Raw genomic sequence first — 26,505 nt, 5'->3', positions numbered from 1 at the left:
TGATTTGTGTACAAGGACACCCGGGTCCCTCTGAACACCAACATTTCCCAATCTCTCACCGTTTAAAAAATGTTCTGCTTTTCTATTTTTCTTACCAAAGTGGATAACTTCACATCTCCCCACATTATATTCCATTTGCTATGTTCTTACCCACTCACTTAACACTCACTCATATCACTTTGCAGTCTCTTTGCGTCCTCCTCACAACTTACATTCCACCTAGTTTTGTATCATCAGCAAACCTGGATTCATTACACTCGGTCCCCTCATCTAAGTCATTGATTGTAAATGGCCGAGGCCCAAGCATTAATCCTTGCGATGCCCACTAGTTACAGCCTGACAACCCGAAAATGACCTGTTTATTCCGGCTCTCTGCTTCCTATCCATTATCCAATCGTCAATCCATGCTGATATATAACTCCCTATTCCATGAGCCCTAATTTTGTGTAATAACCTCTTGTGTAACAGCTTATTGAATGCTTTTGGAAAATCCAAATGCACTACAGGCAATGGCCATCTCCAAAAAGCAAGAGTCTAACCACCTCCCCTTGATATTCAACAGCATTACCATCGCCGAATCCCCCACCATCAACATCCTGGGGGTCACCATTGAGCAGAATCTCACTGTGCCAACAAGAGTGGGTCAGAGGCTGAGTATTCTGTGTCTCAACTCTTGACTCCACAAAGCCTTTCCACCATCTACAAGACACAAGTCAGGAGTGTGATGGAATACTCTCCACTTGCCTGGATAAGTGCAATTCCAACAACACTCAAGAAACTCAATACTATCCAGGACAAAGCAGCTCACTTGATTGGCAGCCCATCCACCACCTTAAACATTCACTCTCTCCACCACCGGCGCACCGTGGCTGCTATAAGATTCACTGCAGCAACTCACCATGGCTTCTTCGGCAGCACCTCCCAAACCCACGACCTCTACCACCTTGAAGGATAAAGGCAGCAGGCGCATTGGAACAACATCACCTGCAAGTTGCCCTCCAAGTTGGAGTTGGAGCACCACCTGCTGAAGGACAATTAGGGATGGGCAATAAATGCTGGCCTTGCCAGCGATGCCCACATCCCGGAACGAATAAACAAAAAACACCCACTAGTTGTCCCTTATTTGTTCTGCTTGTTACAACCTCAAAAAATTCTAACAGATATGTCAAACACGATTTCCCTTTCATAAATCGGTGTTGACTCTTCCCAATCATATTATGATTTTCTAAGTTCCCTGTTACTACATCCCTAATAATAGATTCTAACATTTTCCCTACTACTGATATCAGATTAACTGGTCTGCAGTTCCCTGTTTTCTCTCTCCCTCCTTTCTTGAATAATGGGGTTGCATTTGCTACCTATCAATCCATGGGGACCGTTCAAGATCTAGGGAATTCTGGAAGATCAAAACCAATCTATCCATTATCTCTATAACTACCTAGAAACATAGAAACATAGAAACATAGAAAATAGGTGCAGGAGTAGGCCATTCGGCCCTTCTAGCCTGCACCGCCATTCAATGAGTTCATGGCTGAACATGCAACTTCAGTACCCCATTCCTGCTTTCTCGCCATACCCCTTGATCCCCCTAGTAGTAAGGACTTCATCTAACTCCTTTTTGAATATATTTAGTGAATTGGTCTCAACAACTTTCTGTGGTAGAGAATTCCACAGGTTCATCACTCTCTGGGTGAAGAAATTCCTCCTCATCTCGGTCCTAAATGGCTTCCCCCTTATCCTTAGACTGTGTCCCCTGGTTCTGGACTTCCCCAACATTGGGAACATTCTTCCTGCATCTAACCTGTCTAACCCCGTCAGAATTTTAAACGTTTCTATGAGGTCCCCTCCCATTCTTCTGAACTCCAGTGAGTTGCTGCAGTGAATCTTATAGCAGCCACGGTGCGCCGGTGGTGGAGAGAGTGAATGTTTAAGGTGGTGGATGGGCTGCCAATCAAGTGAGCTGCTTTGTCCTGGATAGTATTGAGTTTCTTTTGAAACCGTAGGATGTGGGCCACCAGGTCCAGGGATTTGTTGGCTTTTAGTCCCATTAATTTCTCTAGTACTATTTCTTTATTAATACTAATTTATTTAAGTTCCTCATTCTCAATGGACCCTTGCTTCCCCGCTATTTTCAGAACACAAAGGTCACGATTTTACCAAACTCGGCGGGCGATGTCAGTGGCGGGTCCCGGCCCCACTACTGTCTCCATCCCGGCCTCGGTATGACTTTCCATTGATTGGACTTGTTAAGCTCACTTAGCACAGTTCCCAGCCAATTGAAGGAAGTGGGTCTGGTGACGTCATTTGACGACGCGTCAGCAGCCAATCTCCTTAAAGGGACCATGCGCAAATTTACTTTGACATTTGTGCTGTCAGTGTTCTACAGCATAGAGGGGCTGCAAACACTGACAAGCACTGCACGGAGGTGCATGGCTACACCTAGGCTCTCCCATGACTCCCTCCATATACTTATGGAGGGAGTCACAGCATGCAGGGAGGTTCTCTTCCCTTCCCATGGAACGAGGAGACCTCCCCAGGAGACCAATGCAGCCTGGTTGCACATTGCACAGGAGGACACAAGCAGGGATATCATCAGGACTGCAGTGACGCAAACCTTTCAATGATCTCAGTAGATCACAAAATGTTAGTACAAAGCCACACTCAACCTCATCCTGCTGTGCCTCTCATCACATCCCCATCCCTACCCTACTCCTGTACATCCTTACTCACGCCAACTTATCTTACACCTCCACCCATCCCTCTCTCTATTTATATTAGCACTTCCCCATCTCACTAGCCACCCCTCACACTTACTCTCATCCTAGTCCAATCATACCAACTAACAACACACAAGGGTAGGCACTTGTGTGTTTTAGTCAATGTTCATGTGAGCTTTTTGTTAATGTGCCATCAAACATTGAAATCATTATTTTTAACACTTTGCTTTCTTGGACAGATTTGTGCACACCTTTGGAAGTGGCTTAGTGAGTTGCAGTGAATGGTGAGACATAACTGTATCCCTCGCAATGTTAATGAGTGTGAAAGGAATGGCTCGGGATGCTTTATTTTGTTGGTGTGGGGTAGTGCCAACCTGGTGCATCATGTGGCAGCCAGGGTGTGCAGCATCAAGTGAAGTAAATGTGGCCATGGTGAGGCCACCCCTGGCATCCCGGGCAGTAATGTGGTCGAGAGCTGATGCCCACTGTCCTGTGCAGCATCAGTTGATGGTTGGTGTGGTTGTTGGTGCTGCTGGTGTGCCTGGTGATGCTGGCGTTGAAGTTCATCATGGTCAGATTTTGAGGACCAAGGTGACAGAGTGTAAATGGTTCCCATGCGGATGGAGTACATAGCAGTTGAAGTTGAGATGACAGAAGCACTCTTTCAAAGGTGAAAGAGGTTGCTGCAATGAGGTGACCCTGGCTGGAGAGTTTACTCTAAAGACTTGCAGCTGCATAAAGTGCAATCTGTGTTCCAAAGGGAGTAACCAAGAGTCTCTGGGCTTGGAAAGTGAGCAGTTGTAAAGTGGGAGCCTTTATACTAGTTTTCAAGCTGTCAGCAATCATCTGCATCAATGGATACTCAACCTATGCCTCAGATGAACAGACAGGGTCCAGGACCACCATAAAAGCTGTGGGAGACCTGTTAAGGTTAAAAGGTCAGTAAAAATTCACTGTTAGGGGCTTCGAAACAAGCCAATAATTACTTCAATTGCCTCCCCCGCCATTGCCGGCCAGGCCTGCTCAGCGCAGGCAGACCTGACACTTGGAAAGTGGAGTGTGCATGATTTGACAGGAGGTTCCTTACCCACTGGCAATCATTGTCAATTTCACTTCTGACCCGCCACCAATCCCGTCCGCTGAGCACCGACAAAATCACGGCCAAAGTATTTGTTTAATGTCTCTGCAACTTTCTTACTCCCCATTATAATTTCTCCTGTCTCTGCCTGTAAGTGACACACATTTACTTTTGCTAATTTCTTTCTTTTTACATACTTATAGAAGCTTTAACAATCTGATTTTATGTCTCTAGCTAATTTACTCTCATAGTCCATTTTATACTCGTTCCTCAAGCCTATGTAGTTTGCTTTGTTTGGAGTTGAGACCCTAGTTTTGGACTTAATTAAATCATTCTCAAACGCAATATAGAATTCTATCATATTATGATCACTCTTCCCCAGAGGCTCCTTTGCTACAAGATTATTAATTAACCCTGTCTCATTGCACAATACTAGATCTAAAATAACCTGTTCCATAGATTGTTCCTCGATATACTGTTCTAGAAAACTATCTTGAATACATTCCACGAACTCGTCCTCCACACTATTACTGTGAATTTGGGTTGCACAGTCTATTTGAAAATTAAAGTCCTCCTTTTTACTCTATTACCCTTATTACATGCAGCTCTAATTTTCTGATTTATACTGTGTCCGGCACTAATAATACTGTCAGAGAGTCTATAAACATCTCCCACCAATGTTTACAGCCCCTTGTTGCTTCTTAGCTCCACCCAAAGTGCAGCTACATCTTGATTTTCAGAGCTAAGATCCTTTCTCTCTGTTGTCTTTATCTCACCCTTTATTATTAAGGCTACCACCCCTCCTTTTCCATTTTGCCTATCTCTTTTAAAAGTGAAGTATTCTGGAATATTCAGTTTCCAACCTTGGTCACTTTGCAACTACATCTCCATAAGGGCTATTAGATTGAACCGATTTATTTCTATCTATTTTGTTGCGAATGCTTCACACATTCAGATATAATGCCTTCAGCTTTAACTTTTTAAATGTTTCCTTGATGTCACCATAGTCACTTTTGCCCTATGACCTTTGTTAAGCTCTCTGTCCCTTTCTGACCCACTCTGCTGTCAAGCCCGGGACAAGTCTCTGGGCAACTGTATGTGAGGCGAACAGCAAAAGCAGTTTCTTACCCGCTGAGAGGAAATTATGGGCCATTGTTAGGGTTGCACCCAAGAGAACAGAATGCTGCACGTTCAGACAGAGAGGTAGGTTAGAGTGAGTGAGGGAAGTAGAGAAGTTATCAAGGTCGGCAGAAAATGTGACTTGGCTTTCTTTCTCTTTAAATAATTTTTTAAATCCTATGTGGATTGGGTAGTTCCCTATCTGTTCAGTTGTAATTTCTTGCTGTTTTATGAATATGGTATTTGAGCAAACTAGGTAGAGGTTTATCACAAACTTTGCAAGTGTAAAACTTTCAAGTTTAATGGGCATACTTGACTTTCATATTTCTATGACTGAATCATAGAATCATAGAATGGTTACAGCATGGAAGAAAACCATTCGACCCGTCGAGCCCTTGCCAGCTCTCTGCAAGAGCCCCTCAGCTAGTCCCACTCCCCCGCCCTGTCCCCGTAGCCCTGCAATTTATTTTCTTTCAGGTACTTATCCAACTCACTTTTGAAAGCCGTGATTGAGTCTGCCTCCATCACCCTTTTGGACTGGAGGAAGGTACACAGTGGTGTTCCCCAGGGGTGGGGACTAGAACCACTGCTTCTCTTGGTATATATTAATGACGTGGATGTGGGTGTACAGGGCACAATTTAAACATTTACAGATGACACAAAACTTGGAAGTATAGTGAACATTTCATAACTTCCTTGCTTTTGTACTCTATATCTCTATTCGTGAAGCCCAGGATCCTGCAAGCTTTTTTTAACGGCTTTCTCATCCTGCCCTGCCACCTTCAATGATTTGTGCACATATACCCCCAGGTCTCTCTGTTCATGCACCCACGTTAGGATTGTAACCTTTAGTTTATATTTCCTCTCCTCATTCTTTCTACCAAAATGTATCACTTCGCACTTTTCTGCGTTAAATTTCATCTTCCACGTGTCCGCCCATTCCACCAGCCTGTCTATGTCCGTTTGAATTCTCTCACTATCTTCCTCACTGTTCATTATACTCCCAAGTTTTGTGTCATCTGTAAATTTTGAAATTATGCCCTGTGCACCCACATCCACGTCATTATTATATATCAGGAAAAGCAGTGGTCCTAGTACCCAACCCTGGGGAACACCGCTGTGTATCTGCCTCCAGCCCAAAAAACAACCGTTCTCCACTACTCTCTGTTTCCTGTTACTTAGCTAATTTCGTATTAATGCTGCCACTGTCCCTTTTATTCCATGAGCTTCAACATTGCTGGCAAGCTTATTATATGGCACTTTGTCGAATGTCTTTTGGAAATCCATGTACACCGAGTTAACTGCATTGCTCTCATCAACCATCTCTGTTACCTCATCAAAAAACTTGATCAAGTTGGTTAAACATGATTTGCCTGTAAAGAGAAAGCCGTGCTGGCTTTCCTTGATTAATTCACACTTGTCCAAGTGACTGTTAATTTTGTCCCTGATTATTGTTTCTAAAAACTTCCCCACTACCGAGGTTAAACTGACCGGCCTATAGTTACTGGATTTATCTTTACATCCTTTTTTAAACAAGGGTGTAACATTTACAATTCTTCAGTCCTCTGGTATCACCCCTGTTTCTAAGGAGGATTGGAAGCTTATGGCTAGTACCTCTGCAATTTCTTCCTTCATTTCCCTCAGTGTCCTAGGATGCATCCCATCCGGTCCTGATGACTTATCTACTTTAAGTACCCCCAGCCTTTCTAGTACTTCATCTTTATCAATTCTTTTCCCAACCAATATCTCCTCTATCTCCTCCTTTACTATGTCTAGCTCTCTTTCTTGGTAAAGACAGATGCAAAGTAGTGATTTAGTACCTCAGCCATACCCTCAGCCTCCATGCGTAGGTCTCCTTTTTGGTCCCGAATCAGCCCCACCCCTCCACTTACTACCCATTTACTATTTATATGCCTATAGAAGACGTTTGGATGACCTTTTATGTTAGCTACCATTCTATTCTCATACCCTCTTTTTGCCACTCTTATTTTTTATCTCACTTCTCCTCTGAACTTTTTATATTTAGCCTGATTCTCAGATGTATTCTCGACCTGACATCTGTCATACCCACTCTTTTTCAGCTTCATCATATTCTCAATCTCTTTCGTAATCCAGGGAGCTCTGGCTTTGGTTGCCCTGCTTTTCCGCCTGGTGGGAATGTACCTCAACTATACCCAAACTATTTCCTCTTTAAAGGCAGCCCATTGTTCCACTATAGTTTTGCCTGCCAATCTTTGATTCCAATTTACTCGGGCCACATCCATTCTCATCCCACTGAAATTTGCCTTCCTCCAATTTCTCTAGATTGCTCCCTGTCCTTTTCCAGAGCTAATCTAAACCTTATGATACTGTGATCACTGTTCCCTAAATGTTGCCCTACTGACACTTGTTCCACTTGTTCTCATTCCTCAGGACCAGATCCAGCAATGCCTCCTTCCTCGTTGGGCTGGAAGCACTCAGATCAAGAAAGTTCTCCTGAACACACTTCAGAAATTCTTCCCCCTCTCTGCCCTTTACACTATTACTATCCCAGTCTATATTCGGATAGTTGAAGTCCCCCATTATCACTACTCTATAGTTCTTGTATCTCTCTGTAATTTCTCTGCAAGTTTGCTCCTCTATAGTTTTCCCATGAGTTGGTGACCTATAGAATACACCAAGTAGTATAATGGCACCTCCATTATTTCTTAACCATAGCCATATAGATTCTGTCCTTGATCTTTCCACGACATCCTTCCTCCCCAGCTTTGTAACATTCTCCTTAACCAATACTGCCAGACCACCTCCTATCTTTCCTTCCCTGTCTTTCCTGAATATTTAATACCCAATCCTGCCCTTTTTTGAGCCAGGTCTCCGGTATTGCCACAACACCATATTCCCATGTGGATATTTGCACCTGCAGCTCACCAATCTTGTTTACTATGCTTTGTGCGTTCACGTACATACTCTGTCTTAGACCATCTTGTGTTCTCTCGGCAATAACCTGGTGAATTAGATGATATGCTGCTTCATGAGGACTTGAGCATTAAACCATGTAAAATAGAATGTCGGCTTGCAACCTTTTAAAGCTAGAACATGTAATTGATCTCCATTATAGAAATGAATGGAGAGTTTACTTCTAGGGCAGGTTGCAGATGAATATTCTGGGTTTGTTTGATTGACAGATCAATTAAAAAGCGGGTGAGAGTGCAGTCAGTTCGTTGTTGGAGAGAGGGGGCTGAAGCACGCAGCATTTTGCATCTGTGAGAGAGAGAGCTAAGCGCAGGAAATGGACCTATAAACTATCCTCATTCTAAGAATCATTGTTTAAAAAGTTTAATCATTTCTACATTTACATGAAGGAAAGATTTGCATATATATAGCACCTTTCACAACCACCGGACATCCCAAAGTGCTTTACAGCCAATGAAGCACTCCTGAAGTGTAGTCGCTGTTATACGGTGCGAAACGCAGCAGCCAATTTGCGCACAGCAAGCTCCCATAGACAGCCTTGTGACAATGACCAGAAAATCTGATTTGTTATGTTGATTGAGGGACAAATATTGGCCAGGACACTGGGTATAACTCCCCTGCTCTTCTTCAAAATAGTGCCATGGGATCTTTGACATCCACCAGAGAGAGCAGATGGGGCCTCGTTTTAATGTCCCATCCAAAAGATGGCACCTCTGATAATGCAGCTCTCCCTCAGCACTGCACTAGAGTGTCAGCCTAGATTTATGTGCTCAAGTCACTGGAGTGGGATATTGAACCTTCTGATTCAAAGGCAAGTGTGCTACCCACTGAGCCACAGCTGACACCTTGGAAGCCTGGAGATATTTTGATTTAATGTATTTGTCTGTATTTTTATGCTCTTGAGAATGTGGAAGTCAACATTGGGAGTCAATCACATGGGAAGCTGTTGTAGAATAAATTTGCTTATGATTGAGTGATACAGAAGTATTGTCGGAAGTGTTTCACGAAAATGTTGCAGGATGTACACAGGACTTTTAATATATTGTAGACATATACATCAATTATTCAGTTTCACACAAAATGCCTCTCTACATTCACCATAATGAGTCCTTGAATAATTTTCTATTCTTCCCAGTTTTCTCTCCTCTGCTAAAGGCACCATCCTTGCTGGAGTTCAGTTCCATGGATAATGGCATTTGTCCAGCACCTCACCAAACCAAGTCCCATGGGCAGTATCACAGCTGATCTGAATACTGCGCTCACCTAATGTATTTATACACATGCACATGCACTGTGCACGACTAACACACACACAGTACACACCTTTCATCACTGTCATCTCCCTCCCAGCGGAGGGCAACAGCTGTGAAGAAGGTGACTGGATTGGACGTCACTAGAATCCAGGTTGCTGATTGGAGCGAGGGCAAGTACAGCAGGAGCGGCGAGTTCGTTGCGAAGGAGCGGTGAGAGATAGTAGAGCGACGTGATTGGGGCCCAGGAGAGGCAAGGGCCCAGGAGCAGCACGGGCCAGCCCACACTGTGATATGTGTGCGCACTAGGTCCATGCAGTGGAGCTGGTCTCCAGTTGTCTTGGTTAACCCTTGCCAATGGACCAAGACCTAGCTCTGTCAAGCCCGTGTGGTGGCTGGTGTGCAACGGCAACCACACGTTAAAAAAATCCACGCACAGACATCTTCCACCCTTCAAAATGTAGTTCAGGACCTGGAATTTTAGGTCCTTCATTGAAATACCTGTGAACTCATCCATTTTGGCGTGGAAGCAAGTCAACCTCGATACGAGGGACCGCCTATGATGAAGAAGCACACCGTTCAGTACGCATGCACAGTGTACACACATGCACACACACTTTCCAGTGCAAGTCTTTCTCTAGCAGATGTACAAATCCTGGCTGATTTTTCTGACCCTTCACTGAGGGCACTAGACTATATTGTCCACACAACTGGTCTTCCTTCCCATAGATTCGATTTTCTTGGCTGGTTTTTGTGTTGATCCTTTCAGTGTGGTGGGTGAGTTTATGGGGCCGAAATTCACCGCCGCTCGAAACGGGTCGCACCTACCGCTGATGATGTGTTTTCACCGTCGTGGTGGATGAGGTAGCCTCTTGCGTGAAATTTAGCTCTTTGTCATTTTTTTCGAGCGGACCAGAAGTCGGTCATAATGGGGGCGGAAGTGTGGCGGTGAGCACGCTAGAGGGGCGGAAGTGGGGGCGGGACCGAGTCTCCGCCGCTGTCAGTCGGCAGCCTGTCACTGATGACATCATGACGCGTGTGCGTCACCACGTCTCTCCCCTTCACTTAAAGGAGAGGGCCGCTGCGAGCTCTGCGATTATTTTAGTTCGGTCCACTAGGTCACCAGGGAGGGTTTTGGCCGGGCCAGCGGCCTGGCACCCAAGAGAGGGTGCCGGGCTGCCTGTTGGCGGCCTGGCCGAACCCGGGGGCATAATTGTCGGGCCTACCTGGCAGTCAGCTGACAAAAAAAATAAAATGCCGGCCGCGGCAGTGCACCCTCCCCTTGAAGGGCTGCCGCACAGCCATGTCGCACACACTGCAAAGACAGCGCACCGGCAGAAAAAATTGTCGGGGGCACCGCTCGGTGGCTCGAAGAATTTTTCCCTTGAATTTAGATTGAGGTGCAGGAGATCGGCGGTGCGCGCTTTGATGACGCACTTAGGGTGGGGTCGGCAGCAGTGGGGCGGAAGTGGGGACCGCCAGAGAATTTCGCGAGCGACGGCCATTCAAGGGGACAAAAGTGTGACACTTCGAAGTGTGATGTCTGTAACGTGAGGGACTCGTGCTCAAACAAAACTGCTTTATTATACTGGTGGGTCTCCCATGGTATTGCTCACAGTTAGACAAATTATCTCATAATTATATATGTAAATGTAATTTGATAATTATATATGCATGTATATTTTTAATTGTATGTAAATGAAAGTAACATTTGATTTATATTAAGAATATTTTTTGAACATGAAATTGATATAAATACAATCTATTATGTACATAATATATTGAAATTTATTACAATACAAAATACAATTAAATTGAATTTATAAATCGAGTGGTGAAAAAAGAAAATTAATTGAAGAAACCTTAACGAAGATAAACTACTGTAAAAATAGGAACAAAGTAAATAAATGGAGCACTAGATCAGGGACTAAGCTGTGTTTAGAATAGTAAGTAAACAATGAGTGGCAAACAAAAGGATTTCAATCTGTCTGATTTGGTTTAGCTTCTGCTTTTATATTAGTCGACTTTCCTCACTGCACCTAGTTATAGAGTTCTGATATTGGGTCATTTATGAACATAATGAGCTCAATTTTCCCCAATGCCGTTTTTTGGCATATTGCCAGAGTTATATAAGTTTTTTTGGTCTCAACTACTCCAAAAAAAAAGTAGCAAGTTTCCCTGTTCTATTTTTTGAATTTGTGCTGCACAGCCTGTCCTGTAGCTCCGGGAGGTGGAGCCTAATGGCTGCGCCGAAAAAAACGATGCCCCCCCCTTCTGCGCATGCGCGGGGAAAAAAAGGACATTTTTGACGTGACTGCTATGGGCGCACATGCCCAGTACAGCTCCCGGTCTGCATTCGGCCATTTTTAAAGAACCAGTTGTGTGTGAGAACTTTAATTTTCATTGGAAAAATCAGAGCTGCACTACAAGATGCAAGGCGGTGCAAGGACCAAGAATTTCTTACAGGATGAAGTGGGGGCACAAGTTACTGTGATTGAGAGCAGACAGCACGAGCTGGACACCAGAAGAGGTCACATAAAAATTCCACCAAAAGAAATGAAGAAACTCTGGAACCAACTTGCAGAAGATTACTGTGCAATGGTGACCACCCCGAGGTCTGGAGGCCAATGCAAAAAGAAATGGCAGGATCTTGGTCAAGTAATTAGTGTAAGTAATATTTTTGTTTTTTCAATGGAATTGCAATTGTAAATGTGACCAGCTGTATATGTCCCATCCAGCAGAAAAACACCCTCTCTAAAAAGTCATGTTTTCATCTTTGCAGAGGAAGGTGGCACACAACAAACAAGAAAGAACCTGAACAGGAGGAGGCCCGGCAAACCTGCAGCCACTGACACCCTTGGAAGAGAGGGTCGCTGCTTTGATGGGTCCTGCCTGGAGAAAAGCAACCACCACTGCACAAGCTGGGCCCACACTCGAGGGAGAGGGTAAGTCCTGCAAATACCACAGTCTGGCTTTGCTAAATGTTAAGTACTGCGCGGGCTAGCCATGCTTCGATTCATGGGGATGTCTCCGTCAGCTACGCTTCAGTTGATGAAATGTGCTATCATTCATCGTGGTCTTTCAAATCAGCCTGCTGCCTGCGCTGTGTGAGCCTACTCATGCCACACACCCTGCCCCCTCCTCTGCTGCTAACCATTTGTCTGTTCTGTTATATTCTGCGTCTGTGCACACACAGAGGCTGAACTCCAGGACATAGTCCTCGCCGCATAGCACTGCTCCCCCAAACATCAAGATCCACGGCGTGGCCCTGAACAACGTGGACCACTTCCCCTATCTCAGGAGCCTATCAACAAGGGCAGGCATTGATGATGAGATCCAACACCGCCTCCAGTGCGCCAGAGCAGCCTTCGGCTATCTGAGAAAAAGAGTGTTTGAAGACTAGGTCCTCAAAACTGCCACCAAGCTCATGGTCTACAGGGCCGTAGTAATACCCGCCCTCCTGTATGGCTCAGAGACGTGGACCATGTACAGTAGACACCTCAAGTCGCTGGAGAAATACCACCAGCATGTCTCCGCAAGATCCTGAAAATCCCCTGGGAGGACAGATGCACAAACATTAGCGTCCTCGTCCACGCCAACATCCCCAGCATTGAAGCACTGACCACACTTGATCAGCTCCACTGGGCAGGCCACATAGTTCGCATGTCAGACACGAGACTCCCAAAGCAAACGCTCTCCTCGGAACTCCTTCACGGCAAACGAGCCAAAGGTGGGCAGAGGACACCCTCAAAGCCTCCCTGATAAAGTGCGACATCCCCACTGACACCTGGGAGTCCTTGGCCATAGACTGCCCTAAGTGGAGGAAGTGCATTTGGGAGGGTGCTGAGCTCCTCGAGTATCTTTGCCGAGAGCATGCAGAAATCAAGCGCAGGCAGCGGAAGGAGCATGCGGCAAACCAGGCTGTGATTCTCATATTGGACTGTACAGCCACCTAAGAACTCATGCTAAGAGTGGAAGCAAGTCTTCCTCGATCCCGAGGGACTGGCTATGATGATGATGATTTTGCAGAACTTGAGGCCAACCCTGACGATGCAGAAGAAGATTCAGACGCAGATGAGCCTGAAGAGGAGAACATCTTCCAATCCCACATTCCAGACCAAGAGCATGGGGGTGAGGGGGAGGGGATGGGTGAAGGCCCCACTGTTGTACTAACTTTGGAGGAGGTGCAGGTGCTGCCCATTGAGGTGCCAGCCCCTTTCCTGAGTGGTTTGAGTGTTGGTGGGACATTCCATGGTTTCCCACCGTCCGAGGCTGTGTGTCCCAGTGGGGTGCAGCGAGGCACACCCAGGGCCCCACTGTCCGAGGCTGTGGGTCCCAGTGGGATGCAGCGAGGCACACCCAGGGTGAGTAGGGGAAGGAGAGCTCGACAGTGCTCTCCTGAGGTGCCGGATCTAACAGATATGGTTCAGATGATGGCAATGAGTGCGGAGAGCATTGACCTTACGTGATCACTCCTGAACATCAGGTGATGAGGTATCAGGACTGTCGGGAGAAGTAACAACACTCTCATGAGAAATGGGAACACTGTCCAGGAACATGAGGGAGAGAGAGTCTCAGGTAGTTGAGGCACTGACAGTGAACATGAGGGAGGGAATGTTGCAGGTAGTTGAGACACCGACAGTGAACATGAGGGAGGGAGTGTCTCAGGTAGTTGAGACACTGACAGTGAACATGAGGGAGGGAATGTTGCAGGTAGTTGACACACTGTCAGGGCACATGAGGGAGGGAATGTCGGAGTTAACTGCTGCAACAAGGGAACACGCCCAGACCCCGCGGCCATTCAACTGCCACTCCCACTCCAATACCCAGACCAGCCTCTGAAGAGGCCCAAGCCGGGCCCTTCACATTACCAGCTGCCCCCTCCCCTCCCCATCAAGAAGTACGCATTACCCGAGATGTTTGAAAGAATAAGCTTGGTACCAACCTGAGAAACATTGCGCCACTGCCTGCGGGCAGGGGTGGAGTCAACAAGACCCCCACCCCGGGCTTTATTTGATGTTGCTTGCTGCATTGTGGCATAGTGTAAGGCTTCTCATGCTTTCAGTTCAACTTCCACCTCCCCCGCCCCCCCGAGCCCCTGTGTCCGGGTGAGGGATAGATTCTGCCGGCCGACGCTCTGACCCTCGAGCACAGTTCGGAGACATTCGGTGGTGGAGTGGCACTTAAAAAAAATCCACACTTAAAGAATTGCATGAAACTTCCATTTTCTGTGTTTGCAGTTTGAAAATTTAAGCTTGATGATGCATATTTTTGTCTTCTTGACTCCCTCCAAAACTTCGCCTAAATACAAAGGCGTCTTTCTGCGCTGACTTTTCTTACGTGCCCAGAAGGTTTTTCAGGAGTGGTCACATACGCTGTCCTCGGAGAATTGTAAGTTGGCCAAATTTGCATAATTGTGACAAACTGGCACAGACATCAGGTTATGCCCCCTATGACGAAAAAAATCGTACCAACTGAGTTACGCTGGCGCACAATCTTTGGGGAAACTTGAATTTTAAAATTTAGGACAAAAAAAGCGGCGTGCGCCAAAAAAGTGGCGCAAATCACTTGGGGAAAATTGAGCCCATAAAGCTGGGGCCAATCAAAAGCTGCGTTTTTAAAGTATGATGACTGAAGTGTGACACAGGCAGTGTGACAGAACAGGAAATGTAGGCTGTTAAACTGTTTTTAATGCATTAAACATAGAAAGATACTGGGCTTAAATTTGTGGTCGGTAGCGAAGCTAAGGAGTACACCGCCGTCATCGCGAGTAAATCCGTGACCTCATGCGATCCTCCCTGCGAGAACTTCCTTTAAAACACTGCGGAGTCCCACGCAGCGTACTCCCCGCGGAGCCCAGGAGCACATCAGTGCACGTGTATGAACCGGGGATCACATGGGGCCGAGCTCCTCTTACTGCCTGATTCTTATCAATAAGTTGCAAATGAGCCCTTAAGTGCGAAGTGACAAGAGGAGGGATTCACTCGGAAAGAAAGACTTACATTTATATAGCGCCTTTCACGACCACAGGACGTCCCAAAGCGCTTTAGAGCCAATGAAGTACTTTTTGAGTGCAGTCCCTGTTGTAATGTAGGAAACGCAGCAGCCAATTTGCGCACAGCAAGCTCCCACAAATAACAATGTGATAATGACCGGGTAATCTGTTTTTTTGTTATGTTGACTGAGGGATATATTTAGGCCAGGACACCGGGGATAACTCCCCTGCTCTTCTTTGAAACACAGGTACAATGTCCCGAATCCGGAACTCCGAAAACCGGAATTGTCCAAAAAAAACTGACATTTTGCGCATAGCTGATGGAGTCGTCCGGCATCCGGAATTATTGTCCGAAAATCAGACATTTTTGAGGCAAAACCCAAAATCCGCTACGGATTGGGTCGAGGATTCCGGATTTCAGACAAGAAAATCAAGTCTGAAATCCGAAATCCTCGACTGAATCCGTGCCTGATTTCGGACCTCGTTGCTCAAAATCCGGCACGGATTCGGCCGAGGATTTGAGAATTCAGACTATTGATTTCTTGTCTGAAATCCAGAAAAACCCAAACACTGGAACAGACTCGGTCCCAAGGATTCTGGATTTCAGACGTTATATCTATAGTGCCATGGGATCTTTTATATCCTCTTCAGAGAGCAGAAAGGGCCTCGGTTTAAGGTCTCATCCAAAAGACAGCACTCGCTCCCTCAGCACTACACTGGAGTACTAGCCTAGATTTATGTGCTCAAGTTCCTGGTATGGGACTTGAACCCTCAACTTTCTGACTCAGAGGCAAGAGTGCTACCTACTGAGCCACGGTCATAGAGGATAAGGATGGAAATGAAACCACAAGATAACTGGAAGATTATTAATATTGAAGCAGGGCTCCTTTTCTTTCTCTACTTTCATTTTTTTGCACGGAAATCCTTGCTTTATAAAGTAACAGTAACGAAAGACTGTTTAAATTCCATCCTAATTTGAAGAGTTCTAAATTTTCACATCTAAATTGCATTTCATTCCATTCATATTTAAGACCATTATGAAACTAATTTGAGCCCGGATCTTTATGCTGCCCCATTACAAAGTGATCCCTAAATAGATTCAATGGTAATCTGTTCCTTTGCCTGATTGAGCGGAGGGAAATGGCCCAGCCTTTTCAGATTACAGTGGATTACAACAAACCTGAGAAAGAGCTTCAGAGATTCAGGGACAACCCGAAAGCATATCCTTGCCATTTTTGGCATTTTACAAATTAAAATTTAATGGAATGTATGCTGCTGTGCGTTTCCAATATTTCCTGTTCTTTTTTTAATGCAGGATTTCCAGCACTCTATTCCAAAAAAGCAGTCTGTTCAGGGCACCTTAAGCTGTGCAACAGGCTTCCTGCGCTTGTTTGCACAAGACAAAAATGTTCAGCGTAATTAAACCGGAGTAGCTGGGTAATTAGCCCCACGTTTCGCCAGCATGTTGATTCCGATCAGGAAGTGAAAGGCGCACCGAAGTTCCTGTGTAGGCGTAACCTGACAACTCGCAAGTTCGGGATTTAGTGCCTGCACAAGCATAAATCCTCAACTTGCGGTCAGTTTCAAAGGCGGTCTGCAGGGGTACTCTGACAGTTCGTCATCATACCCACCGCAAATTCATATATTAAACACAGAGCTATTGTGCTGTTTTATCATCTGCTTTTGGTGTGGGATATAAAACAAAAGATTATTCTTAGAAACATAGGAACATAGAAAATAGGTGCAGGAGTAGGCCATTCGGCCCTTTGAGCCTGCTCCGCCATTCAATGAGTTCATGGCTGATCCTTCCCTCAGTACCCCTTTCCTGCTTTCTCTCCATATTCCTTGATCCCCTTAGCCATAAGGGCCATATCTAACTCCCTCTTGAATATATCCAATGAACTGGCATCAACAACTCTCTGCGGTAGGGAATTCCACAGGTTAACAACTCTCTGAGTGAAGACGTTTCTCCTCATCTCAGTCCTAAATGGCCTACCCCTTATCCTAAGACTGTGTCACCTGGTTCTGGACTTCCCCAAGATCGGGAACATTCTACCTGCATCTAACCTGTCCCGTCCCGTCAGCTCTTACTACTGATGTCAATGCTCCCTGAATTACATCATTGTTTCAGCCATTTGTCTAATGTTCTTGAGAAACAGTCCAAGCGCAAGAAATGTTTAATGATAATAATTGTACTCGGGGTGGTCTGCGAGGTGAGACTGATCCTCGATGCATTGCAATGGAGATTTCTTATTTGCATCAAACAACTCCAGGATCAATGTTGCTCTCGCGAGGAGTGTGTCAATGTGAAGCAATTGCATTACATATAGATGTTGCAATTACAGGGTAAATGCAGCTTAAATCAGATTTGGCAGCAGAATTTGGGCCTCAACAAAGGAGACTTGCATTTATATAGTGCCCTTCACAATCTGAGGCTTTACAGCCAATGAAGTGTAGTCACTGCTATAATGTTGGAAACATGGCTGCCAATTTGTTCACAGCTAGGTCCTTCATATAGCATCATCATCATCATAGGCAGTCCCTCGGAATCGAGGAAGGCTTGCTTCCACTCTTAGCATGAGTTCTTAGGTGACTGTACAGTCCAATACGAGAACCACAGTCTCTGTCACAGGTGGGACAGACAGTGGTTGAAGGAAAAAGTGGGTGGGGAGTCTGGTTTGCCGCAGGTTTCTTCCGCTGTCTGCGCTTGATATAGCAATGAGATAATGATAGGGTGACTATACGTCCCAGTACAACACTCCCTCCATACTGGTGTTTACCAGGATTATGTGCTCAAGCCACTGGAGGGGGGTTGAACCCATGACCTTCTGACTCAGAGGTATGAGGGCTACCCACTGAGCCACAGCTGAATCAGAAGCGGCTTCACATCGACATTAAACTTCTTGTGGGGGTGGCGATGTCTCTGCAAGATCCTACAATTCCCCTGGGAGGACAGATGCATCAACATTAGTGTCCTCCACCAGGCCAACATCCCCAGCATTAAAGCACTGACCACACTCGATCAGCTCCGCTGGGCATGCCACATAGTCCGCATGCCAGACACGAGACTCCCAAAGCAAGTGCTTTATGTGGAACTCCTTCACGGCAAATGAGCCAAAGGTGGGCAGAGGAAACTTTTCAAGGACATCCTCAAAGCCTCCTTGATAAAATGCAACATCCCCACCGACACCTGGAAGTCCTTGGCCAAAGACCGCCCTAAGTGGAGGAAGTGCATCTGGGAGGGCACTGAGCACCTCGAATCTCATCTCCGAGAGCATGCAGAAACCACGTGCAGGCAGTGGAAAGAGCGTGCGGCAAACCAGTCCCACCCACCCTTACCCTTAACGATTGTCTGTCCCACCTGTGACAGGGACTGTGGTTCTCGTATTTGACTGTTCAGTCACCTAAGATCTCATTTTTAGAGTAGAAGCAAGTCTTCCTTGATTCCGAGGGACTGCCTATGATGATAATGAAACTTCTTGTAGTTTTAGACATTGAACTTATTTTCTGATATGCAGTGTTTTTCACTCCATTCAAATAAAGCTGAGGGTTAGAGAAGCTCCATGGAGGTGGAAGTAAGAGTTTGCCAGATATTGTCACACCTGTACAAAGACAAAAACTGTTTCTCTTAAATGAACTAGTTGAAACTGGTCTAAAACAAAACTTCACTACACCGTATAAATGCACTCGTGCTGCTTACAGAGGGATGGTGCTAAAGTCTGATGTACGTTCCTGTCAGTGGACAAGGTTAAGTGGTTCATTAAGAAACATCCTGGGGATATCCTTGTGCTCCTGCTGAGGAGCTATGGCCAAAGGCACAGTCAGCTGCACACAATGTCCTTCCTCTCAAATAACAAAAGTTTTGCAATGCTTTGAGACTTGGCTTGCAACATGCAGTCAAAATGGAACTGAGCCCAAAATTGGAGTCGAGTTTCAAAGTCAGATAAAGGCATGTCACATGGTCAAACTTTCAGGAATATGTCCAACCAGAGTCGGCAATCCTACTATGGATTCAGTCAATTAGACCATTCTTAAAACCTTGTGTGAGTGAGTGTGAGTGTGTGTGTGAATGTGGTGTGAGAGTGTGTGTGAATGTGAGAGTGTGTGTGATTGTGTGTGTGAGAATGTGTGAGAGAATATGTGTGTGTGAGAGCGTGTGTGAACGTGTGAGAGTTGTGAGAGCGTGAGAGTGTGTGAGTGTGAGAGAGTGTGTATGTGAGAGCGTGTGTGAGTGTGTGTGTTTGAGTGTGTGAGAGTGTTTGCGATGGTGAGTGTGTGAATGTGTGTGAGTAGATGTGTGTGAGTGAGTGTGCATGTGTGAGTGTGCAAGTGTGTGTGTGAATTTGTGTGAGGCGGGGAGGATGGTGGGTGAGGACAGATGTGGGCTCACCTTTGATGCTTCCCATGATCCAACTCCTGCCGCCCTCCCCACCGTCTAGGTTTATACATAAGGAGTACTGGAGTGGGGAGGTACTGGAGTGGACAGCAGGGGGCCGAAATTGCCCCTCTCCTTAAGACCCGTTACCATCGCAAATCAGCGGCCATGCTGTGGAGTGGAGTGGCCACCAGCTTTTCCTGGAATGGCCACTGCTAGCCCAATTGCCCTCCCGAGTTTTCCCGGCGTTGCCCCGATCCCCCCGCACCACTCCGCTGCTGCCGATCCATCTTAAACGTGTCATCACCGTGCACTCCGCTGATCTCCTGCCTGACGGCAAAATACCACTCTGAGAATCTTCGGCCTGCGCGGTGGTGCCAAAACCTGTTTTTTCCCGGTGGCCCAGTGAAGCTGTGGCCTTCTGCAGCGGTGGTGCGGCTTCCCTTAAAGGGGAGGATGCCCTGCCGCGTCCGCCATGTTTTTTTTGTTGGCCGACTGCCATATCAGCCTGACAATTATGCCCCTGGGCTCGGCCGGGCTGCCAACAGGCAGCCTGACACCCACTCTTGGGTGCTAGGCTGCTGACCCGGCTGAAACCCTCCCTGGTGGCCCAGTGGACCGAAGTTTTAAAATCGCGCAGGCTCTCCCCTTTAAGTGAAGGGGAGAGCCGTGGTGATGCGCCGCTGTGATGACGTCATCGCGGCGGTCACTCCGCACTGCCCCCAGTTTCCGCCCCTCTCGTGTTGTCACCGCCACCTATCCGCTCCTCTCGTGTTGTCACCGCCACCTATCCGCCCCTCGTGTTGTCACCGCCACCTATCCGCCTCTCGTGTTGTCACCGCCACCTATCCGCCTCTCGTGTTGTCACCGCCACCTATCCGCCCCTCGTGTTGTCACCGCCACCTATCCGCCTCTCGTGTTGTCACCGCCACCTATCCGCCCCTCGTGTTGTCACCGCCACCTATCCGCCTCTCGTGTTGTCACCGCCACCTATCCGCCCCTCGTGTTGTCACCGCCACCTATCCGCCTCTCGTGTTGTCACCGCCACCTATCCGCCTCTCGTGTTGTCACCGCCACCTATCCGCCCCTCGTGTTGTCACCGCCACCTATCCGCCCCTCGTGTTGTCACCGCCACCTATCCGCCTCTCGTGTTGTCACCGCCACCTATCCGCCTCTCGTGTTATCACCGCCACCTATCCGCCTCTCGTGTTGTCACCGCCACCTATCCGCCTCTCGTGTTGTCACCGCCACCTATCCGCCCCTCGTGTTGTCACCGCCACCTATCCGCCCCTCGTGTTGTCACCGCCACCTATCCGCCCCTCGTGTTGTCACCGCCACCTATCCGCCCCTCGTGTTGTCACCGCCACCTATCCGCCCCTCGTGTTGTCACCGCCACCTATCCGCTCCTCTCGTGTTGTCACCGCCACCTATCCGCCCCTCGTGTTGTCACCGCCACCTATCCGCCTCTCGTGTTGTCACCGCCACCTATCCGCCTCTCGTGTTGTCACCGCCACCTATCCGCCCCTCGTGTTGTCACCGCCACCTATCCGCCCCTCGTGTTGTCACCGCCACCTATCCGCCCCTCGTGTTGTCACCGCCACCTATCCGCCTCTCGTGTTGTCACCGCCACCTATCCGCCTCTCGTGTTGTCACCGCCACCTATCCGCCTCTCGTGTTGTCACCGCCACCTATCCGCCTCTCGTGTTGTCACCGCCACCTATCCGCCCCTCGTGTTGTCACCGCCACCTATCCGCCCCTCGTGTTGTCACCGCCACCTATCCGCTCCTCTCGTGTTGTCACCGCCACCTATCCGCTCCTCTCGTGTTGTCACCGCCACCTATCCGCCTCTCGTGTTGTCACCGCCACCTATCCGCTCCTCTCGTGTTGTCACCGCCACCTATCCGCCCCTCGTGTTGTCACCGTCCTCATTAAGAGCAACTTCCGGATCTGAATTAAAAAAAGCAACAAAGAGCGGAATTTCGCTCAAGAGGCGACCTCAGTCACAGCTGCGGTAAAAACCATTGACACAGGATGTGTGTGCCCCGTTTCAGGTGGAGGGCAATTTCAGCCCCCCAGGTGTCTGTGACCCTGTACCTCAGCATGAGTCTCACCTCCAGGAGAGGGGAAGGAAAAAAGTGGAGGGAAGAAAAGCAGAAGAGGGAGATTTTTAGTTGATTCCAAACGTGAGTCTTGCTTCGTGAGAACAAATGGCACGGTTCAACGTCAACTGGTATATCACGTTGATAGATGTTTAAGTACGTCACTTGCTTTAATGAACATTCTCTGGGGGTCACCATAGTCCCAGTCGACATAACCTTTATTGTTGATTCTTTTGACTTTAAAATATTGAAAGCAATTTTTTCCACCAGCCCAGTCCAATTTAAAATATGAAGCCATATTCCATTACATACTGTCTGACTTTCATTGCCTCCCACTGCATGTCAGATCAATCAATCACCCAGATCCCCTAGCAATGACTCCCAGCCTCACAGCTGCCTAATTACCTTTCCTACATTTAATGCATAATATTACAGGCAAATGTGTGACAAATGCATCATAATTTAGCATGAAAAACAGATTCATGCTGAAGGCAAAAGTCATAGACTAATGAAAAAGTTTTAATGGAATACATTTTTGATTAAGAGGAATGCAAGGGACGGAATGCTTACTGTAATATTTAAATGTCGCTCTTACTCCCGATCAGGCTATTATATTAAATTCATATATTCTTCAGTTGTCATTCCTGGATCCATTGCAGGTTAAAATGCCTCATGTTCGGAACATTGTATGAATTTGTACCAGTTTAGTGAGAGCAGTATTGGGTATGAATGATAATCTGCTTGAAGCAGCCTGTGTTTCACTGTTGCTCACCCGATCTCACGTAACACAAGAAAATCCTGTTACATTGAACTGGCAGCAGCCACAGTTTGAGCCAACCCTGGGGCCACAACAGTTCACGTGTGCTTTTATTGACCTCTGGGTGGTAGAGTTCGTGACTGTGGATTAGGGCTTTAATTGAAAGAAAAGAATACTTGGATTTATATAGCGCCTTTCATGACCACAGGACGTCTCAAAGCGCTTTACAACCAGTGAATCAATTTTGGAGTATCATCATAGGCGGTCCCTCAAAACGAGGATGACTTGCTTCCATGCCAAAAAGGGATGAGTTCACAGGTGCTGCAATGAAGGACCTAATATTCCAGGTCCTGAACTACATATTGAAGGGTGGAAGATGCCTGTGCGTGGATTTTTTTAATGTGTGGTGGCCGTTGCACACCAGCCACCACACAGGCTTGACAGAGCTAGGTCTTGGTCCAGTGGCAAGGATTAATCAAGACGACTGGAGACCTGCTCTGCTGCATGGGCCTAGTGCGCACAAATATTGCAGTGTGGGTGGGCCCGTGCTGCCCCTGGGCCCCTGGGACCCTGGCCCCGAACTCACACCTCCCCTAAGCTCCGATCACATCCCTCCACAGTCTCTCGCCACTCCTGCTGTATCTGCCCACGCTCCAATCACCGACCTGGACCTTGATGACGCCACTCTTTGCTGCCGTCACCCTCCTGCACCAGCTCCCACTGCTGTCTGAAGTGGCCTCCACGCTGCTCCCTGGGCCGCCGCACCCCCGCTCCTTTTATGGCCCCGACCTGCCGCTGGTGTTCTCACGCGGGTCACTGCGTATAGTCACTGTTGTAATGTGGGAAATGCAGCAGCCGATTTGCCCTCAAGCAGCTTCCACAATCAGCAATGTGATAATGATCAGATAATCTTTTTTTTTGTTATGTTGATTGAGGGAGAAACATTGGCCAGGCCACCGGGGATAACTCCCCTGCTCTTCTTCGAGATAGCGCCGTGGGATCTGTACTGGCTGCTGTAAGAATGAAGCTTGAGGCAAGCAATGACTCTAATTTCGCCAGCTAGCGTGAACCGCAACACAAGAAATATGGCCAAAGACCAGAGCGTCAGAATCCAAATTCTTTATTATGCGCGGTGAAGTGTAATATACAAAAAATAGAACATCACTAGATTTCATGCAGTACACCATCAGGAACAGTACAATAATGGCTGAACAATTGGATAAAGCAGCAATAAAGAGAGATTACTGACTTAACTGTGAATCTGGAGGGGTCACATTAACAGAGGTCTAATTCCTAACTAACAATAAGTTAAATATTTAACAGCAAATGACTGCCATCTTCACTCTGTCCCGAATCCGAAAGGGTACCACCCAGTGGCGAGAAACGGGAAGACACAATACGGTGTCTCTGAGATGTCAGAAAGTGTCTCAGTCCATCACAGGATCTTTTACGTCCACCTGAGAGCAGATGGGGCTTGGTTTAACGTCTCATCCAAAAGACAACACTGTGCTCCCTCAGCACTGCAGTGTCAGCCTAATTTTCTTTTTCTTTTTTTGTGCTCAATTCCCTACAGGAGGACTTGAACCCACAACCTTCTGACTCAGAAGGCATGAGTGCAACCCACTGAGCCACGGCTGATATTACATGAGGGGAAATTGTGACAGGAACTGGCTGGAAATGCCCGAATGCACTTGTTGCTGGTATTAAAATTTGCATCCTGAGTTGCAGAAGAGAAACCTCCTTGGCCCTCTGAAACCTTCCATGGTGCCATCATCCCCCCAGTATAACTCGGCCTTCAGGCGGTGAACTATGGTCCACATCACCACTGGGGCGATTGTAACCTAACCTGCCCATTGGGAAGCTTGCTGGACTGGTCTGCAACACTGATTTTACAGCCTATCCCATTTCACTCTGCATTGAAGTCAATGCTGTAATATTGGGCGGGGTGTAAAACTGGGCTTCCATCCCATCCCGTGGGATTCCCGCCCAGTGAGCTTAACATGACCCCCAGTTGTGTCGATGCGGGTGCTGGGTGACATGGACATGGGCGCTGTGTGTGCAAAAGCTGCTTGTGAGGTGACCCCTGCTCCTGGGCGTCCCTCTGGGGAGAGCAGATGGGATATTCTGAGTAAGGGTTGGCAGGCTCACGTATCCAGCTAATAAATGCCTCAGTTGCAGGTGTATTTTATACAGTTGCATCGTCAGGGTGGATTTTCCACCAAAATCCAGCGGTGCTGCAGCACCTAGCATGTAGGGTCGCGACCCCACCAGGATTGACCAGGAGTCTCCGGGAATTCAGCATTCATCTCCTGGAAACTGCTGTGGGAAATCGAGGAGAAACATCTTCGAGGCCATAAAAACATTGAGTTTTTTTTCTCACTTTCTTTCAATATTTTCATTTCAACATCACAAAAATAGTGCAGATGGGAAAAGTGGGACGGTTGGCAGTGGAAGTTCATGTCATGAAATCTCCAGGACTACATCCAACTGTACCGGGGGAGAGGGGTACTGTACCAGGAGAAGGGCATTGTACCAGGCGAGAGGGGCACTGTACCAGGAGAGGGACACTGGACCAGGGGGAGAGGGGCACTGTACCAGGGGAGAGGGGCATTGTACCAGGCGAGAGGGGCACTGTACCAGGGGGAGGGGGCACTGTACCAGAGGGAGAGAGGCACTGTACCAGAGGAGAGGCACTGTACTAGGGGGAGGGGGCACTGTACCAGAGGGAGAGAGGCACTGTACCAGAGGAGAGGCACTGTACCAGGAGAGGGACACTGGACCAGGGGGAGAGGGTCACTGTACTAGAGGAGAGGCACTGTACCAGGAGAGGGGCACTGTACCAGGGGGAGAGGGGCACTGTACAGGGGAGAGGGGCACTGTACCAGGGGGAGAGGAACACTGTACCAGGGAGATGCACTGTACTAGGAGAGGGACACTGTACCAGGAGAGGGGCACTGTACTAGGAGAACATAAGAACATAAGAAATAGGAACAGGAGTAGGCCACCTGGCCGCTCGAGCCTGCGCCGCCATTTAATAAGATCATAGCTGATCCGATCATGGACTCAGCTCCACTTAACCCGTTATTTCCTTATCGCTCAAAAATCTGTCTATCTCCGCCTTAAATATATTCAATGACCCAGCCTCCACAGTTCTCTGGGGCAGAGAATTCCATAGATTTTCAACCCTCTAAGAGAAGAAATTCCTCCTCATCTCATTTAAGTGGGTGGCCCCTTATTCTAAGACTATGGGGCTAGAGTTCCCTCGTTTTTTGTATGCTTAACGTCCACTTAACGTCCATTTTTCTGCTGAAAGGACGTTTAACATCCATATATCGCCCATTTAGCCACAAAATGGAAACTGATGGGCATTTTTCGGACACTTATCGCCGAGCGTTACTTTCCTCATGTGCGTAATGCCAGGAAAAAATAATACCGCCCGCCCACTATTTTTGGGCGGAATCATCCGAATGGGCGAAATCAACGCCCATAATATCGTCCAGCATTACTTTCCGCATGGAATTAATGCCGAGATTCAATAATACCGCCCGCCCATTATTTTTTGTCGTAAAGAGCACATTTGGCGAAACTAACGCCTAGGAGATCGCCCAGTGTCACTTTCACCACCTCGCACATATATCGGCCACAATATCGCTCGCCCAAAAAACTGCCCAGAAAAAGTGGAACTGTTCTGAACTAACACCAGCGGTGTGGCTGCCATTTTTACAATCGCAGGTCGTTTCATTCAAAAGGCTGCTTCAACTTCGGGGGAGTTTGCATTGACTCTGGAGTTCTCAGGTGAAGTGACCATCTCAACAGACATATTTTCAGACTCTGGACTATTGGGGGTTTACTCTAAGTGTATTTTAGTGAGGAAATCATTGCTTCTGATCAATCGCTATTATACTTTCATTGCAATGAGGCCAGCCATTTCTCAGCCTGCTTCGATTAATACACAGATGCTACAGAGTGCAGATAGCTCAATGTGTGATGCACATCATTATGTCCCCAATTTAAGAAGTGCAAGAATGAGGAGGAGGGCCAGATCATACACACCCCGCACGTACAAGGAAAAGAGGTCTTACCTCGATGTCTCCGACCACACCCGCCTTCGGAGACTGCGCTTCCACCAGGTGGTGATCAATTAAATATGTGAGCTCATCAGG

Source organism: Pristiophorus japonicus, chromosome 16 (genome assembly GCF_044704955.1).
Source record: "Pristiophorus japonicus isolate sPriJap1 chromosome 16, sPriJap1.hap1, whole genome shotgun sequence".
NCBI lineage: Eukaryota > Metazoa > Chordata > Chondrichthyes > Pristiophoridae > Pristiophorus > Pristiophorus japonicus.
The sequence above is the reverse complement of the archived record's forward strand: the minus strand, read 5'-3'. Positions refer to the sequence as shown.